This window comes from Mauremys reevesii, linkage group 18, assembly GCF_016161935.1.
Source record: "Mauremys reevesii isolate NIE-2019 linkage group 18, ASM1616193v1, whole genome shotgun sequence".
In the NCBI taxonomy this organism is placed as follows: Eukaryota; Metazoa; Chordata; order Testudines; family Geoemydidae; genus Mauremys; species Mauremys reevesii.
In genome coordinates, this window is record NC_052640.1 from 33,189,756 (window position 1) to 33,207,262 (window position 17,507).

The window sequence follows — 17,507 nt, forward strand, 5'->3', positions numbered from 1 at the left end:
GCACTAAGATTCGAGTGATAATAACAACAGCACAGTGCTTGTGTAGTTGGCAGGATTTGAACCTGTGCAGGGTGACGCCAATAGATTTCTAGTCCATCGCCTTAACCACTCGGCCACAACTACTTGACATACAATTATTCCACTACATGATGATTCTGTTCTCACTGAATTGTCACTTCAAATTGCTCAGACCAGCTTCCCCAGCACGCTCATGACTGCGCATCAGTGTAAGTGTGCCCTTGGGTGAACAGTGAGAATTCCTGCCCATTTCCCTTCCAGCTGGAGCAGGATGAGAGTGTGTTTGTGTGAACGACATTGCTGTAGATTGTTGTTCATTCCCCACTCTGACAATTCAGACAGTCCCTTTCCTAGTCAAATCTCCAGCACATTGTTCCAGGGGCAGGATTTCTCTGGGGCACTGAAATATTTCAGGGGGCTGGTGTGTGAACTCAGCCTTGCATTCCACCCTTGATGTTACATGGACTAACAGCAGCAGCAGAAAGAAAGAGCTGAGCCAATAGCTTCCTGCCAGGGATGCAGGTGCCACGACCCCTCTGTCTGACCATTGCCATTGCAGGAGAGAAGGGTTCACTGGAATCGAATGCCCTGGCTCAGACCAGAGACACAGGAAGATTTCACTGTTTATGGATCTGTGCAAAGGAAATTGTGTCTCTGTGAAATTGAGGTGGGAAATGAAACGTCCACGTGGTGGCCCAATGCTCTAGGGAATGTGGGTGAAGGACTCGGGCTGAGAAATGATTTAACAGGGGTTGTTTCAATGTATTGCCCCGATTAAAATCGATGGCTAAAAGGCAGCCATGTTGTTAGCACTTGTACCGGTGTTGGGACATCCCAGTGGGTGTCAAGTCCATTGCCTTCACCAGGGGCAGTCAATTATTTTATCAAGGTACAAATTTCTTGGCCAAGGTATAGTCAAGGTCTAGACGCCAGAGAAAATAATGCACTGCTGATAAGAAGAAGTACATAAAAAGATTTTGCAGCCACCGTGGGCATAACAATGATGTGCCATGTTTCACTCTCCTTTCCCTTTGGTGCCACCTCCTTTCCCTTTGGCCTTGTAGTTGACCAAGGGCAAAGCTAAACATCTCCTCAGATACCAGGGAGTGTTTATGTCCATTCCTGCGAGCTACACAGGGGTTTGATGTTGCTGCTTTCAATCCTCTGGCTCTGCCGGGATAAGGAACAATTCAAGCTGTCACTGAACTGAAGGAGGAAGATCAGATTTTGACAGGAGAGGGACACCTCCTCTTCAAGGAGTTTGGCTGGCAGTCCTGGTCCCCAGGTCTCACCCGTGGGGCTCCAGCAGTTTTGGGACCGGGTCACTCCCTTGGCCCCACCTGCTGCCCCCAGGTGCTCCCCCCCAGGAGCCCCAGCAGTGCAGCGGAGCTGAGCAGCATCTGCCTGCTCACTCCAATGGCTGCCGGCCCCTCTGCATGGCAGGGCAGGGTGGGTCTGTGCCTCCGCGCTTCCCCACCCCGAGCCCCTGCAGCCAATGGGATGCTGCGGGGGTGATGCCTGGGGGCAGCAGAACGTGGAAGCCCCCAGCCCACCCCACCTTGGACACCCCGGTAAGCACCACACCCCTTACTCCCTCCCAGAGCCTGCACCCCCATCCTCCCCACATACCCCTCCTCCTCCCCGCAAACTCCCTCCCAGAGCCTGCACCCTCTCCACACACACCTGCCCCCAACTCCCTCCTCCACACACACCCTCCTGCCCACCCTAATCTCCCTCCCAGAGCCTGCACCCCCACCCTCCTCCTGGTCCCCCTCCTCCCGGCCCCAGCCCAGAGCCTGCACCCAGCACCCAAACTCCCAGAGCCCTACAAGGAATTTTTGTACTCAAGGCAAGGGCCAGCTCCAGGCTCTTTGGCTGCGGGTCCTTGAGTCCCTGTCGGAGGGAAGGACCTGCCACTGAATTGCCACCGCCGCTTCATTCATCCTTCGGTGGCAATTCGGCAGCGGGTCCCTGAGTCCCTCTCGGAGAGAAGGACCCACTGACGAACTGCCACCGAAGAAGTGGCAGTGGTAGAGCTGCCGCCGAAGCGCCGCTGATCGTGGTAGAGCTGCACCCCTCCACTTTCTGCAGCTGAGGCAAGTGCCTCACTCGCCTCGCCCATGTTACGGCGCTGCAAACTCCTCCCAGAGCCTGCCCCCAGAACCCCTCCCCCACCCAAACTCCCTCCCAGAGCCTGCCCCCCAGAACCCCTCCCCCACCCAAACTCCCTCCCAGAGCCTTAGGCAGGTGAGGGCCAGAGTTTTGGGGGGCGGGTTCTGGGCGGTGTGAGTGACATTATTGGCCCACTGGGAGGACTGGCACTGGCCCTAAGGTAAATTGAGGTTGAGACCCATGTGTAAAGACCCATGTGTAAATTCACTGGAACTTTTCAAACTCTCCACAGCTTTGCCAATTTTCACCAGGAATTTTCTCCATTAACAAAGTCTCACTTGTTCCCTACCAGTTGGTGACCATTGCACCAGGGGCATGTCAGTCTCAGGGTCCTGATTTCCCATTGACCCTTCCCCCTTCTATTGGGACTGGAAACTAGCCAACCAAAAACCCCACTAAGTTTTAGTAAAGGGCCAACAGTCCCTTACACAAGCCAGCCCTGTGAGAGTCACCAATGTGCAGAGAAGGCAGTATGAGCTGGTCCCATGGTGTAACGGGCAGCACTCAGGACTCTGAATCCTGCAATCTGAGTTCAAATCTCAGTGGGACCTTGTGTTAGCTGGTGGTAAAGATCTGGTGCTCAAAGTGCTTTCCTGTCTCCAGCTATGTAAGAGTGAATCATTTCCCTCCTGCTGGGTGACTCCTCCCTACTGGAGTCAGGTCTTTGGTGGGGGTCTAGAAGTGGCTCTGGGGGTTGGGATTCTCACTGCTTGACCTGATGCCCACAAGTTTGGTGCTTGTGGCCACACTTTTCCTCTTGCCCACATGGCACTTGAAGAAAGCAGGGCCAGGCTTGGTAGGCAGGAGGGAGGAAGAGCAGGGCCGCCCAGAGGATTCCGGGGGCCTGGGGTCTTCGGCGGCGGGGGGCCCTTCCGTTCCGCGACCCGCTGCCAAAGTGCCCTGACGAGCTGCGGTGGGGGCCCCCCCGCTGCCGAATTACTGCCAAAGGGGGACCCGCCGCCAAAGCGCAGTCCGGTCTTCAGCGGAAATTCGGCGGCAGGGGAGGTCCCCGCCGCGGGTCTTCGGGGCACTTCGGCGGCGGGTCCCGGAAGGGAAGGGCCCCCCGCCGCCGAATTACCGCCGAAGACCGAGCTGAACTTCGGCGGCGGGTCCCGCTCCGTCTTCGGCGGTAATTCGCCAGCGGGGGGTCCTTCCGCCCCGGAGCGGAAGGACCCCCCGCCGGCGAAGACCGGGAGCGAAGAAGCTCCTGCGCCCGGCCCCGCAAGAGTTTTCCAGGCCCCCCGGAGCGAGTGAGGGACCCCGCTCCAGGGGCCCGAAAACTCGTGGGGCCCCTGTGGGGCTCGGGGCCTGGGGCAATTGCCCTCTTGCCCCCTCTGGGCGGCCCTGAGGAAGAGTCCCAGGCTGGAGCCCAGCACACCTCTCCTCCTCTGGGCACCTAGAGCAGAGGCGGCTGGTGCTGACAGCTCTGAGGGAAGGCTTATAAGCCACAGAGCGACTGAGGTCAGGGCCAGAGGAGGGGAGGACCATGCCTATGCATGGACAGCAGATGGCCATGAAGACACCCGGCCAGCCTGCTTCCTGGCCTGGCAAACACCCACTGAAGTCGTGCTTAATCCACTTGCTGATCAGGGGGAAAACCTGTCAAAATCTGTGTGAGGAGAACCCGCTTGGGTCGGAAGGGAGCGAGGAAAAAGAGTGAAAAAAATAACCAGCAAGAGAGAGAGCAAGCGAAAAGAATGTGAAAGGCAGAGAAAGAAATAAAGGGAGAGAAAAAATATTAGAAAAAGAAGGAAAGAAAGCAAGAGCGTGAAAGGTAGAGGGGAAAAAAGAAAGCAAGGACATACAAGCTAGAGAAGGAAAGGAATGAAAAAGAGCAAATGAACCACAAGTGCTAGCTGAAGCTGGAATGAGAGAGTCAGAGAAAGGACAGACTGACCCGTTAAGCAAGGTTGCACCCAGATTCTCCATGTTGGGGGAACAGGCCCCCCATTTCCATCCTGGCCCTGCTTGGCGGGACCATCCATAGGTGCCTATTGGCACCCCCATGCTCTGTGGAGGGGGCAAGCCCCAAAATACCCTCCCCTCGGGACACGGGCTCTCCCCAATCATGACTCCCTTCCTGCACGCTCCTGGGAATGGGGGGGAAGGTGGGGGGAAGGCGTGTGCTGAGCAGCACCGTGGGTGTCTCGCGCTGGGGCGAAGGAAGAGGATATTTTTGTACCAGAAGGAAAGAGCAGGGGCGGGGCGTTTGTGGAGCCGGGGCGCACACCAGAGAGAGGAACTGAACACAGCCCAGTGTGAGCCCAGTGCCAGTTGGAGCCCAGACGCCTGCATCTGGAGGACCATCTCCAGAACCTACCTTGATGGTGCTGTCCATCACTGCTCCCACGTGAAGCTTCCCACCTAGACCTCTCTGGACGAGGTGAGGTGGTGCATTGGCAAAGGGGGCTGTTTGAGCGGGGCTCTGTGTGTGTGTGTTTGTGTATATAATTTTGGGAAGTGAAGTCACAAACTGCTGGGGCTGGTTTCCTGTTGGTGTGAGGTTTTTTTTGGTCATCTTCTTGTTTTAGGGCTAGAGCTGGGTGGCTTTCTGCATTGCCGTTGACAAAGGCAGCGGTACAAGGGGCTCAGGGTGGAGAATCGGGGGGGGGGAAGGGTTCACAGGGGGTCACAGGGATAAGAATCACATTTAGCCCTTGCATGGCAATGGTGGTGCACTCACGCACTGCCACGCCTTTTAGTATCACGACTACTTATCTGTACAACAGCAGCACCTACAGAGACCGGGGCAGAATCAAGGCCCCTGTTGTGCCGGGGGCTGCACAGACACAGAGACAGTCCCTGCCCCAGCTGAGATCAGGCCCCGTTGGGCCAGGCGCTGCCCAGACACAGCGAGAGACAGGCCATGCCCCAGAGAGTTTACAGGCTCCACACCCAAAAAGTGGGAGGAGAAACAGAGGCCCAGTGTCACACAGTAGCACTGAGAGTAGAACCCAGGAGTCCTGGCTCCTCCTGCTCTAACCACTAGACCCCACTCTGCTCCCAGAGTTGGAGACAGAACCCAGGAGTCCTGGCTCCCCAAAGGGCAGGAGTGGAGTCTAGAGTTTAGATGAAAGGAAGATGGTTGTCAGGACTCCTAGGCTCAAGTCCCAGCACAGCGGTTAGAGTAGAGTCTCGTACCTTAGCACAGGTGAGGCTGGGAGCCAGGACTCCTGGGTTCTTCCCGTCCCCCCAGAACCGTCTTGCACAGCAGGAGGGGGCTGGGCAGGAAGTGGTGATGGGGTGAAAACTACCAAGAAATGCAAATCCTGGAAGGAGCCTGTGCCAGGAACTGGGTGGTGCCACGGTTCCATCCCCATCTCTACCCCCCCACCCCTTGTCTGGCAATGGATCGTGCCCCCTGTGCCCCAATCCACCCCTGCAAGCCCTGGGGGCAGGGAATAGCCATGGTGCTGGGCCCCATCCAATTGAAGTATTCAGTGTCACACTGACCCAAGGTGTGTGCATAGAATGGGGATTGTGCGTGTGTGTATTGATTGATTGATTGATTTCTGCATGGGGTTTTGTGTGTGGGAGGGGGTGTTTGTGGCTGTGCAAGTCTGTGTGTTCATGTGGCTGGATTTGTGCATGTGTTTGCATCTGTTAGCAGTTGTGTTGATGTTGGCTCGATTTGTGCGGATGTTTGTGTATATTAGCAATTCTGTGCGTGTGTGTGTCTGGATTCATGCATGTGTTTGTGTATGTTTGCAATTGTGTGTGTGTGCATGCTCTGCTGCCCTCTGCCGGCGCAACAACCGTTTCTCTGTATGTCACAGCCCCCATACCATTGACCCTGGTGGTGATTTCCCCATCTTACAAGGGCTGGCTGGCCTGACCCTTCTCCCCTCTGCGGAGTGTGGTGGGGCTGCAGCTCACCCCTGTGGGGCAGGAGTGCCAAGATGCGGGCACCGGGCTCCGATGCACCTGGAGAGCAGCTCACATGAGGTGGGGCAGGGCACGTGGTGTCTGTTCTGTGTTGCCTGGTGCTGGGCCGTTGCACAATCCCCAGCCGCACAGCGCATCCCGAGAGGGGGCAGGGGGCCAAGCAGATGATCCAGCACGAGAGGGGTGAGGATGTGTGGTTGAGGAGGAAAAGCCTTGGGCTGCACTGGGGGAATGCAGAGCAGGGGTGACACCCCAAAAACCTGCAGCAAAGGGATGGACAGGTGGGGTGGGTGGATAGAAGAGGCAGCGAGACTAAAATCTAAAAGGGGAGTGTGAGGTCTGGTGGTCAGAGCGGGGGGGGGGGTGGTCAGAATTCCTGGGTTCTATCTCCAGCCCTGGGAGCAGAGTGGGGTCCAGTGGTTAGAGTGTGTGTCGGGGGGTAGCCAGGACTCCTGGGTTCTCTCCCTGGCTCTGACTCTCTCTTGTGCAATCCCTCGGCAGTTACCCAAGTCACCAGCGTGTGTGAGTGGGGGGCTGGGGCCGAGTTGCGACATGGTGTCACGGAGTGTGGGGGAGTCAGGGTCCTGCACCCCCAGCTTCCTGCGATCACAGTGACTCTCAGCCAGCCAGTAAAGCAGAAGGTTTATTTAGACGACAGGAACACAGTCCAACACAGGTCTTGCAGGCACAGATAACAGGATCCCCCGTTAGGTCCATCTTGGGGCCCCAGGAGCCCCATAGCCCCCATTGGGGATCAGAGCCCTGTCTGTGCTTCCCTTCTTTCCCCAGCCAGCTCCAGTCTGCCCAACCCCCTCCAGCCCCTCCTCTCTGCTCAGCTTCTTTCCTGGGCCAGGAGGTCACCTGACCCCTTTGTCTCCAACACCTTCAATTGCACCTTTGCAGGGGAGGGGCCCAGGCCATCAGTTGCTAGGAGACAGAGTGTCAGGCATTCCGTTGCACTGGCCTTTTGCTTTGCTAGATACTTAAGAACTGCACTGGGGACACCGAAGCTTCACAGACCCCAGTAAGACCAGTCCCACTTCCTCACACATGGCCCAGAGTCTCATACTGCCCCTTTGTTACCCAACCCGGGGCAGGGTGGGGGATGGCCTGGGAGACCTGCTAAGAAAGGCGCTTCTGGTGGGTTTGTGTGTGGGTCACGCTGCCCCCGGCTGGATAGACCCCTATGGTCAGAACCAGTCTCAGCCAGGGTCAGGCCCTGGAAGCCCAGCCCCCTCTGTCGCCACGGCTATGTCTATTGGTCTCCTGGAAAGGTCCATTCTCATTGGTAGCTGTCCAGTGGCAGTGAGTTCCACAGGCCTTGGCACATGCTGTATGGGGCAGGAGGTCCTTGTGTTGGGAGCAGTGGGAGTGAACTGTGTGCGGTTGTGTCTCTGAGCACAATTGTGAATATTCCAGTGTGTGTGTGATTGTGAGCATGGCTGGGGGGTGTGATTGTTTCTCTCTTTGGGGATGGAGCTAGCATGCCCCTCTGGGTGTGTTGTGTGTGAGTGTTCTTGGGACTGTGTGAGTCCCTTTGTGCATCAATGTGTGTGTCACTTGCTGCAGGATACAAAATCCTGCAAAGCCAACACACACACACACAGCGGGGCTCAGCCCCACCAGCAGGGACACACATGTCTCTCCTGGGCCAGCTTGGACAATTTCCCATCTCGACCCGGCACACTGCTGGTGCCCCCCCTGGGGGGTGGGCCGCGACTGGGCGGGGGCAGATATGCTGGATACAGAAGTAAGCAATGTTGAGAAAATAAGTCAAGGCCCTTAGCAGAGCTGAGACACAGACCCAGTGACCCCTGCACCACCCTGGGAGGAGTGGGGTCAGTGGTCAGAGCAGGGAGGGCTGGGCACCAGGACCCCTGGGTTCTATCCCTGGCTCTGGGAGTGGAGGGTCTAGAGCAGGGGGACTGGGAGACAGGACTCCTGGTTCCATAGGGGAGACTGTTTTTTCCTGGGCTCCCCTCCCTAGAGATCCCAGCCCCCTAGTGGAGAATGAGTGGGAACAGGGGAAGTTGCTCTCCCACTTCAGAAACATGATTCAACCCCCCCCCCCAAGGGCTGTGACATCATGGACCCCCCCCCCCAGGCAGACAGTAGAAGCCCCGCCCCATCAGAGAAGGTGGGGTCTAGTTGCACCCACAACAATCCCACTCATGGTTGCAAAGAAACCGCACAAACCACTGCTAGGACAGGATCTGCTGCTCCCACTGCTTTCTTTTTCACCATGAGCTGCTCCCCGCCAGGCACCACACTCCATTCACACACCTTTGGTCAATATGCAGCTCAGTGGCAATCACTGCCCCGAAGTGACTCCGGTGCAGGCACCCACAGCACGAACTCCCACACGGATTCTGTCCACACGGAGAGAATTCTCTCCACGGGCTCCTTCGGTTCATCTCGCTGCTCTCCGTCCTGCCGCCAGACACTGCTCATCTGCATAGCCCCGCCCATGGACACGTGACACCTTCTGTCCTTTTAGTCTCCAGGGACTGAGTTGTCTGCAGGGAGTGAGCACGTCACAGCCGCCGGGCGGGGATTGTCCGTGAGCCCCGCGCTGGGGGCGGGGCTTCAGGGAGAGACCCAGCCCCATAGACGGCCTGGGGCAGGGAGATATTGGGGAGGATGGGGGCGGGGAAGGAGAGACCCAACCCATAGACCTGTAGGGGCAGGAGATCTTGGGGTCAGGAGGAGAAGGGGATTGGCAGAGACCCAGCCTGGGGTGCAGGAGGAAGGGGGTGGGGTGGAGGGAGACATGTCGGGTGGGGGTGGGGTGTGTGAAATGTTGGTCCAGGGAAACTGAGTCACTCCCAGGACATCGTGTGCAGGGGAGAGCACAGGGGCAGGGAGAGAGCCCCAGCCCCAGAGAGCCCCAGAGGGATATTGGGGGCAGGGGAGGAGATGGCAGAGGAGACACCCATCTCCATAGACCCCCAGAGGCAGGAAATGAGGGGAGAAGGGGGGAGGGAGGGATCCAGCCCTATAGACCTGTAGGGGCAGGGAGATATTGGGGGCAGGAGGGTTGGCAGAGACCCAGCCCGGGGTGCAGGGGCAATGGGGCGGTTTGGAAGGAACTGGGGAGGAGAAGAGACACATGGCAGGACACAGGTTGGGACAGGGAAACTGACTCACTCTGAATACATGCAGAGCAGGGCAGGGCGGAGGAAGATCAAGCTGGTCCCAGGGTAATTTCGGGGGGGTCTGATTCCCCACTCAGCCGGGGGGCTCCCCTCTGGGATGAGGAGCCCTGGGGTGGGGCGGGTACAGGGGCTCTGTGTGTGTGTGTGTGTGTGTGTGTGTGTGTGTGTGTGTGTGTGTCAGGCTGGGGGAGCTGCCTGGGCAGAGGGGCTGGAACCAGGGGCAGCTCCAGGCACCAGCACACCAAGCACGTGGTTGGGGCGGCAAGCTGCAGGGGGCGCTCTGCTGTTCGCTGCGAGGGCAGCAGGCACCCCAGCCCCTCCCCCACTCTACCCCCCTCGCCCCCCTCCCAGAGCTGGGGGAGAACCCAGGAGTCCTGGCTCCCAGCTCTGCCCCTCCCCCACTCTACCCCACCCCTCCCAGAGCTGGGGAGAACCCAGGAGTCCTGGCTCCCAGCCCTGCCCCTCCCCACTCCACCCCTCCCAGAGCTGGGGAGAACCCAGGAGTCCTGGCTCTCAGCCCTGCCCCTCCCCACTCCACCCCTCCCAGAGCTGGGGAGAACCCAGGAGTCCTGGCTCCCAGCCCTGCCCCTCCCCACTCCACCCCCTCCCAGGGCTGGGGAGAACCCAGGAGTCCTGGCTCCCAGCCCTGCCCCTCCCCACTCTGCCCCTCCCGGGCTGGGGAGAACCCAGGAGTCCTGGCTCCCAGCCCTGCCCCTCCCCACTCTGCCCCCTCCCGGAGCTGGGGAGAACCCAGGAGTCCTGGCTCCCAGCCCTGCCCCTCCCCACTCTACCCCCTCCCGGGCTGGGGAGAACCCAGGAGTCCTGGCTCCCCATATTTCCATATGGCTCCATCCAGCCCCGGGTGAGACAGGAGAAGGGAGAAGCAGGAGGCCAAGGGGGGCAGGGCAGGCGAGACCCGGGACACGCGAGTTCGCGTCAGGAGCCGGAGGGGCGGGGCTCTCTGGGGCGGGGCTGAGGAGTTGTGAGGAGGTGTCAGGTTGACCCAGGGACCCGCCCTTCCCTGGGCTCGAGAGGACGGAGGTGCCCGGGGCAGGCTGGGAGTTGTAGTTCCTGGCTCGTCTCAGGCGGAAGTGCGCTGGTTGCTCGGACAACGCGCTCCTCCCGGTGCACACTGGGAAGCGTAGTTCTCTGTCTCTCTCACGCGGCCTCTATTGCAGGAGGGCCGTAACTCGTCCCTTCGCCGCGCCCCTCCCGCTCCTGATTGGCGGAGAGGCGCGGGACAGAGACTCGGCGCGCGGGGGGAGGCCCCGGTTCCCTCGCCCCGAGGCTCCCCCCCCCTGGCGCTGCGGCGTTGGGATCCGTGGGATCCGGGCGGGGGCTCGGGGCAGAGGCGGAATTCGTCGGCGGAGTGCCGCTGCGCGGCGGTAACTCGCCAGCGGGGTCCTTCCGCCCGGAGCGGAGGAAGCTCCTGGGCCCGGCCCGCAAGGGTTTCCAGGCCCCGGGAGAGTGAAGGACCCTGCTCCAGGGGCCCGAAAACTCCAGTGGGGGCCCCTGTGGGGCCCGGGGCAAACTGCCCCTCCTGCCCCCCCCCGGGCGGCCCTGCCCCACATACCCCCCAGTCACTCATCACACGCTGAGCTAGTTCTTCAGGGGCCCCACTGCCCATCCAGGAGCCCCGTGGGCCTGTGGCCGGGAAGTGAGGGAAGCTCCCCCTTGGGCTGGGCTGGGGGTGGGTGTGACTCTTTTCCTGCCTTGTGTGTGCTGGGCTCACAAAGGCTGTTTGCTCCCTCGGGGTGGGGGGTGGTTTTGGCCACAGGTGACGTGGTTTGGTAGCCCGGTGGATGCCGCGGGGTGTCTGGAATGGGGCGTGTGTGTTCCCATCCTGCCCCTTCCCCTCTGCCTGCAGAGCTGAGCACAGACAGGCCTGAGGGGCAGAGCAGGAGCTCTGGGAAGGAGAAGAGCAATATGAAGATGGAGTCTAAGACGAGGCCAGGTGACTTCTGTGGAGGGAGACGTGCTGGACAGCGCCAAGGATTGGGGAGACAACCAGGTGTGAGCCCAGGCTGCAGATTTCTAATTGTAGGTGTGATGGCAGAATGGGAGGAGGGTTGAAGCCGGAGCCCTGGGGTGTGGGAGTAGTGAGAAGAGGAGCCTCGCCACCGTTGCTTTTTCTTTTGTGTTGTGTTTCATACCAAGAGAAAATAAATCGCGGGGACGGAGTCCAGCCCTGAGGTGAGATGGAAAGTGAGCGAAAGCAGTGACTGCGTGAATCCTGTTGATGCCAGGCAAGACCTGCCCAGCTGGGATCAGAGTAGCTGTCTCTGTCGGTGAGATATGTATCTGGTTTGGGAAGGGCTCTGGTCACAGTCCTCCTGGCTCCAGGCAGGGACTTCCCGTTACCTGGATGTGGGTTTCCAGACTAGCTGTGGCTTCAAGGGAGATGATGTTGCCATTTGCGAGGGCTGATCATCTCTGGCCAGGAGTGGTGTGTGCTCCCTAGCAGAAAGTTGGATCCATGAGGGTGACTCCCTGTTCTGAGTTTCTTTCTTCCTCCGAGGTTTCTCTATGTTGGCCAACTTACACTCAAACTCTCTCTCTCCTTTCATGGACACCTGTCATGTTCAGTTGCCTGCATCCTCTTCCTCTGCTCCTCCTCCCCCAGTCTCCTATGGGCTCAGCTGGATCCATCTGCCCCCGGGCAAGGTCTCTGCCATATTGGAAAGGATGTGTCCTGCCTGCCAGGATAAGGGGGTTGCTCTTCCAACCCTCTATCTTCGGGTAGACCTCATTTGTGTAACTGGGTCACAGCATGAGTGGCCAGTCATGTCTTTGGGGCTGTGGGGTCTGAGACTGAGAGGGGTGGGCTCGTGGTCATGGCTTTGGGCACAGGAGAAGTGGGGCTGGGATTAGAGATTCCCAGAACCCTCCTTATCACCCGCTAGCTCCATTACTGCATCACCCAAAAGCCTCACTCAGGGTCCACTATGCCTCCTTGTGCTGGGCCCTGCAGGGACAATCAGAGGACAGCAGGATGCATGAGGAAATAGATGAGTGTGTGAGGCAGATGGGTGAAGGGGGTGTGTGGCATACATTGGGGACGGATGGGGTTGAGAGTTGGACGGACAGTGGGACAGATGGAGCTGCAGGGACGGATGGTGACGTCACAGGCTGGACTTGTGATGGGTTCAGCTCATGGCCGCTGGCCCTGTCATCTCCTGCCCCCATCTGCCCGTCTGACTCTGCCCCTGTCTCTCGCAGGCAGCACTCAGCAGAGTCTGGCCCTGTCGTTACACTGGTGCCTACATCCAGTGTACACCTGTGTGTTATGTGCTCCTGGAGAGCTCAGGCGGGGACAAGCATGCGGCTCACGGCTGCTGAACCAGCTACTCCAAAACTGCCACAGATCTCCCCTCCTTGGGCAGCAAGACCCTGGCTGGGGTTCCCTGTCCCTCCTCGCTGCCAACGCATCCTGCTCAGCACAGAGACCGAGGTCACCTGCCTCCGCCCAGCCTCTGGCTGGAGCTGCTCCAGCCCAGTGCTGGTATCCAGCCTGGCCGGAGTTGGTGCGATGTCCTAAGCGGAGTCCGTTCTTTCTCCCGGTAGATGACGATTTTCCCCACTGCAGTTAGTTGCTCTTTCTCTGCTTCCCCATGGCCCCTCCCAGTGATAGTGACCCTGCTGGCCAGGCACAAGAGTGTCCTGTAGGGGCCTCCTTGTAGGAGCAGTGACTCCTGGTGGTGAGGGTAGCAATGCCTGGCATGTATCCCCTAGCATTGCTGCAGCGACCCCTGGTAGCCACTGAGGGCAGTTGCCTATGTGACCCCACCATTGCCATTGTGCCTGTGAGCGCTGGTGGGTAGGTGAGGCAGCGCCCTGTATGTATATGAGCCATTGGGGCAGTGCCCTCTGCATATCCCACTCTCATCTCGGTGACGCGTGTTGTCCCAGTGGGGCAGTCCCCTGTGGATTTAGTCCCCCCAACCCCTGCCGTGGGCCAGGGACCACTGGTAGCCAGAGGAATCAGTGCCTGAGGTGTGTTTTCACCTCCCCCAAGGTGGCAGGGTGCCTGGGTCGCCGTGTCAGGCAGTGCCCTCAGTATCTTCCAACCCCTTTGTGGCAGTGAGCCCTGCTCCTGGTGTGTGTCACTCCCCCACTAGGGATGTGCACTGGTGGCCAAGTATGGCAGTGCCCTGTGTGTAGCCCCTCGCTCCCTGCCCCTGCCCCCCAGGGTGACCAGATAGAAAGTGTGAAGAATCGGGACGGGGTGGAGGGTAATAGGCACCTACATAAGAAAAAGCCCCAAATATTGGGACTGTCCCTATAAAATTGGGACATCTGGTCACCCTATCCCTTCTACCCCTGAGCCAGGTATGGCAGGCACTGATCCCTGGCATCTCTGTGGGGCAATACCCTCTGTATATCCCCAATTGGGGCAGTGACCCCTGTTGGTCAGGTGGGGCAGTGCCCTGTGTGTTTGTCCCCTATTTAGGTAGTGACCCCTGGTGGCTAAGTGAGGCAGTGGCCTTTGATTTCCTCTTCTCTCCCCAGCCCCCTCTCTCTCTGGGGTAGGGCCCCCAGTTGGGGCACTACCCGATGTGTATCTCTACTAATTGGAGCAGTGACCTCCCTGTGATGCCCTGGTGTGGCAGTGCCTATTGATATCTCCCTCCTCTCTCCCCACACCATTGTGGTAGTGGCCACTTCAGTCAGTGGCCTGTTTATCATCCCCTGCCCCAAACCACCACCATTGCAGCAGTGGCCCCTGGTGGCCATGTGCGGCAGTGCCCTGCATGTATCCCCACAACCAGTGCTGCAGTGACCCCAGGGGCCCAGTTTGAGTAGTAGCCTGTGTGTACCTCATCTCTTGGGGCAGTAACGTGTGGGGCCACGTAGGGCAGTGGCCTGTATGTACCATCTCCTCTGGAGCAGTGACCACTGGTGTCTTGGTGCTAAGATGCAGCCACCTCTGGGGTACATGGTGGGGCTGTTTACAGGACAATGGGGACAGGCCCCCCCGTTCCAGGAAGCAGGGAATGTCTGGTGTTCAGGGCAGAGCGTTCCACCTTCTATTGAACTGTGATGCTCTGAGCACCTTTCCCTGCATGAAGAAGACCCTGTGTGGCTCCAAAGCTGGTCCAGTAACAGGTATCACCTCACCTGCCTTGTCTCCCTGGTATTCTGGCCAGTGTCCAACTTCCCCTTCGCTGTTGGTCCTCAAACCTCCTCCAAGCAACCCCCCCCCCCAGTCTCTTAAGATGCCAAACCTCCCCTGGAGCCCAACCTGGGGGGGGAGGCACCCCACCTGAAAACCCTATGGCACCATGGGGTGGTAGTATCCACTGCCTCCATCTCCCACCAGCCAGGACAGGCCCCACAGCACCATGGGAGTGGTCGTGTCTCCTGCTTCCATTTCCTGACAGCCGCTGCCAGGCAGGGCCCAGACTTCCCGTTTCTGGTGCGAGTCCGGAAGCAGATGCTGCCATGAGGCGATGCTGGGAAGGGTGGTGCTGGTGTCAGGAGAAAGCAGGAGGAGTAGGTGGGGTCTGTGCTACTGTCCCCCTAATCCCTGCTCCCCCCCCCCGGCACCCAACCCTGAAGCTCTGCACCCCTAACCCTGTGCCCCCTCCAGTTCCCCTAACCCCTGCCTCCTCCCGCACCCCTAAACCCAGCCCTGTGCCCCCTTTTCCCTAACCCCTGCACCTCCTCCTGTGCCCACTCGGGGAAACTGACCTGGATGCACGGAGTAGCTGCATTGCTGCTCGCTCCCCCCGCCGCCCCTGAACACTGCTCCTCCGCACATCGCTAGGGGGCTGTGAGGGGGGAGCAGTAGCCGCTCATCACCGCTCTCTCCCCCTTCTCTTCCCCTCCCTCCCCCCATGTTCCTATGCCGGGAGGGAGCAGGGAGAAATCTGGGCACCACCCCAAGCAGCACTCCCCTGCCAGCCGGGAGCAGTTTCTGACTTTACACCAGCAGCACACACCTCTCTGCTACCGTACAGCACCGCCCTTGACCATGGTACCCCTGGGCAATTCCCTGGTGGCACCCACCCCAAAGGCTGGCCCTGGCTATGGGCTTCAGAGGGAGTGAGCAGACCAGGCGGCCATGGAGAGGTCCAGCCCTGTTCTCCTCTCCGAGCTGCTAGCAATCAGAGGCCAGGGACATGCTTCCATGCTGATGACAGGTACTGCTCGATAACGATGCCACCAACCGAAGATTGATTTTCCTGTCTAGTGGTTCAGGTTCTGTAGTGTCTGCATCAGAGTGTTGCTCTTTGAGGACTTCTGACAACGTTTCACACCTCGTCCCTCTTGGATTTTGGAAGGCTCTTCAGATTCTTAAACTTTGGCTCAGCGCTGTAGCTGTCTCTAGAAATCTCACGTTATACCTTCTTTGCGTTTTGTCAAATTTGCAGTGAAAGTGTTCTTAAAGTGAACAACATGTGCTGGGTCATCACCCAAGACTGCCATAAAATGAAATATATGGCAGAATGCGGATAGAACCATGGAGCAGGAGACATACAGTTCTTCATCAAGGTCTTCAGTCACAAATTAACACGTTATTTTTTTAACGAGCATTATCAGCATGGAAGCATGTCCTCTGGAATGGTGGTTGAAGTATGAAGGCATATGGATGTTAGCATATCTGGCACGTTAATACCTTGCAACGCTGGCTACAAAAGTGCCATGAGAGAGCCTGTTCTCACTTTTAGGTGACGTATATAAGACACGGGCAGCATTATCTCCAGTAAATGTAAACAAACTTGTTTGTCTCAGCGATTAGCTGAACCCAGTAGGACTGACTGGACTCTAAAGTTTTACATTGTTTTCTTTTTGAGTGCACTTATGCAACAAAAAAAAATCTACATATGCAAGTTGCACTTTAATGATAAAGAGATTGCACTATAGTACTTTATATTTTACAGTGTAAATATTTGTAATAAAACTATATATAGTCAGCACTGTACACTTTGTATTCTGTGTTGTAATTGTGTCAGCAACCTGCCCAGTTGCCTCGCTGCCCCGGGATGCAGACATTTCTGAAATTCACGTAAAGGGGCTATATGGAGTTGAAGCAAAAGCGAGGAATGTGCATGTATGAGATGGAATTTCCATCTCTTCAGTAGCTGTACATCAGGGCCCCAGTGGCCTAATGGATAAGGCATTGGCTTCTGAAGCCAGAGATTGTGGGTTCAAGTCCCATCTGGGGTGAAAATCTACTTTCTTCCTGTATATTGCAAGGAAACCTTGGCCTTTATATTAAACAAGGAAGCTGGGAGATGTTTGAGCACAAAGTCCTGGATCTTGGGAACAATCACCAAGGGATATTAGAAGGCTCAGTCTGGTGACCTAATGGATGCAACCACACCTCCCCATCCCAGGGTAGTCCCATCTGAGAACCAGGATCCATGGAGCAACATTTCCCTCTGCCCTGACAGGTGGGCTGTGCAGATGATGGTGGAGGGCAGCAGGAGAGGAGGTTGCACTAGTGCTGCCTGGGCTGTATCTGCACCAAAGATAAATGGAGGGGGTCATGCAGCCTGTGCCTGAAACTCCACAAGTGCTATGTTCACTCCCAGAACAAGTCAAATCCTGCACCAAGGATGGTGAATTCCCATGTGAGCACACAGTGCCCCTGTCCACCACACATGCTGCACACACATCAACTGCACCAAAAGAGACACAAACTGCACACTGAGGAGACAGCTGGTTTGTTTCCAGGTTGCTTTTATTTCCAAAGGTACTGAAGTGTGGGGTCTCTTCTTTTCCGTGGGCAGAAACGCAATGGAGGAGAATCTCACATCCCTTAGCTGCCAGGTGACAGTGGCAGGAAGAAAATGCACTGCAATGAAATTTAAAAAACATAAATAATTTAACAATGAGAAGTAATTAAATAAAAATAATCCAATGGACGCACATGCCGGTGGCTTGTTCCCAGCCCAGACAGTGAGAAGCAGGGAGTGTGTGAAAGGCGGGTGGTTAAGTCTGAGGGAGCATATTCATAGTTTGTATAAGTTAAATTATAGCAGACCGCTACAAAATACTCCATTTGGTAACATCAGTACAGAATATAGAAATCTACAAGCAATACAGCCATACACAGTTAAGACAGGGTGTCCACTTAATACCAGAGTTCCCACAGCCAAATAGCTGGAAGTCCCTTCACAGTCACTGCTAAACAAAACAACCTTGTGCAGAGCCAAGAGCAGCCCTGCTGTGCCATTAGGAAGGCCTGCAGGAGACGCAGCAAATCCATCTAGATTCTGTGCTTCTGCTTAGTAGTTACCAAGTGTGATCAATGAAAGGGTAGGTGGGTAG

At 57.5% G+C, this 17,507-nt stretch overlaps 2 non-coding genes across 2 annotated transcripts; both read left to right on the forward strand.

Annotated features, from left to right (window-relative positions):
• Nucleotides 1–2,669: 2,669 nt before the first annotated feature.
• On the forward strand, nucleotides 2,670–2,741 carry TRNAQ-CUG. Its single transcript has one exon. It is a non-coding gene; the product is annotated as a tRNA-Gln (tRNA).
• Nucleotides 2,742–16,327: 13,586 nt separating this feature from the next.
• On the forward strand, nucleotides 16,328–16,400 carry TRNAQ-CUG. Its single transcript has one exon. It is a non-coding gene; the product is annotated as a tRNA-Gln (tRNA).
• Nucleotides 16,401–17,507: the final 1,107 nt, after the last annotated feature.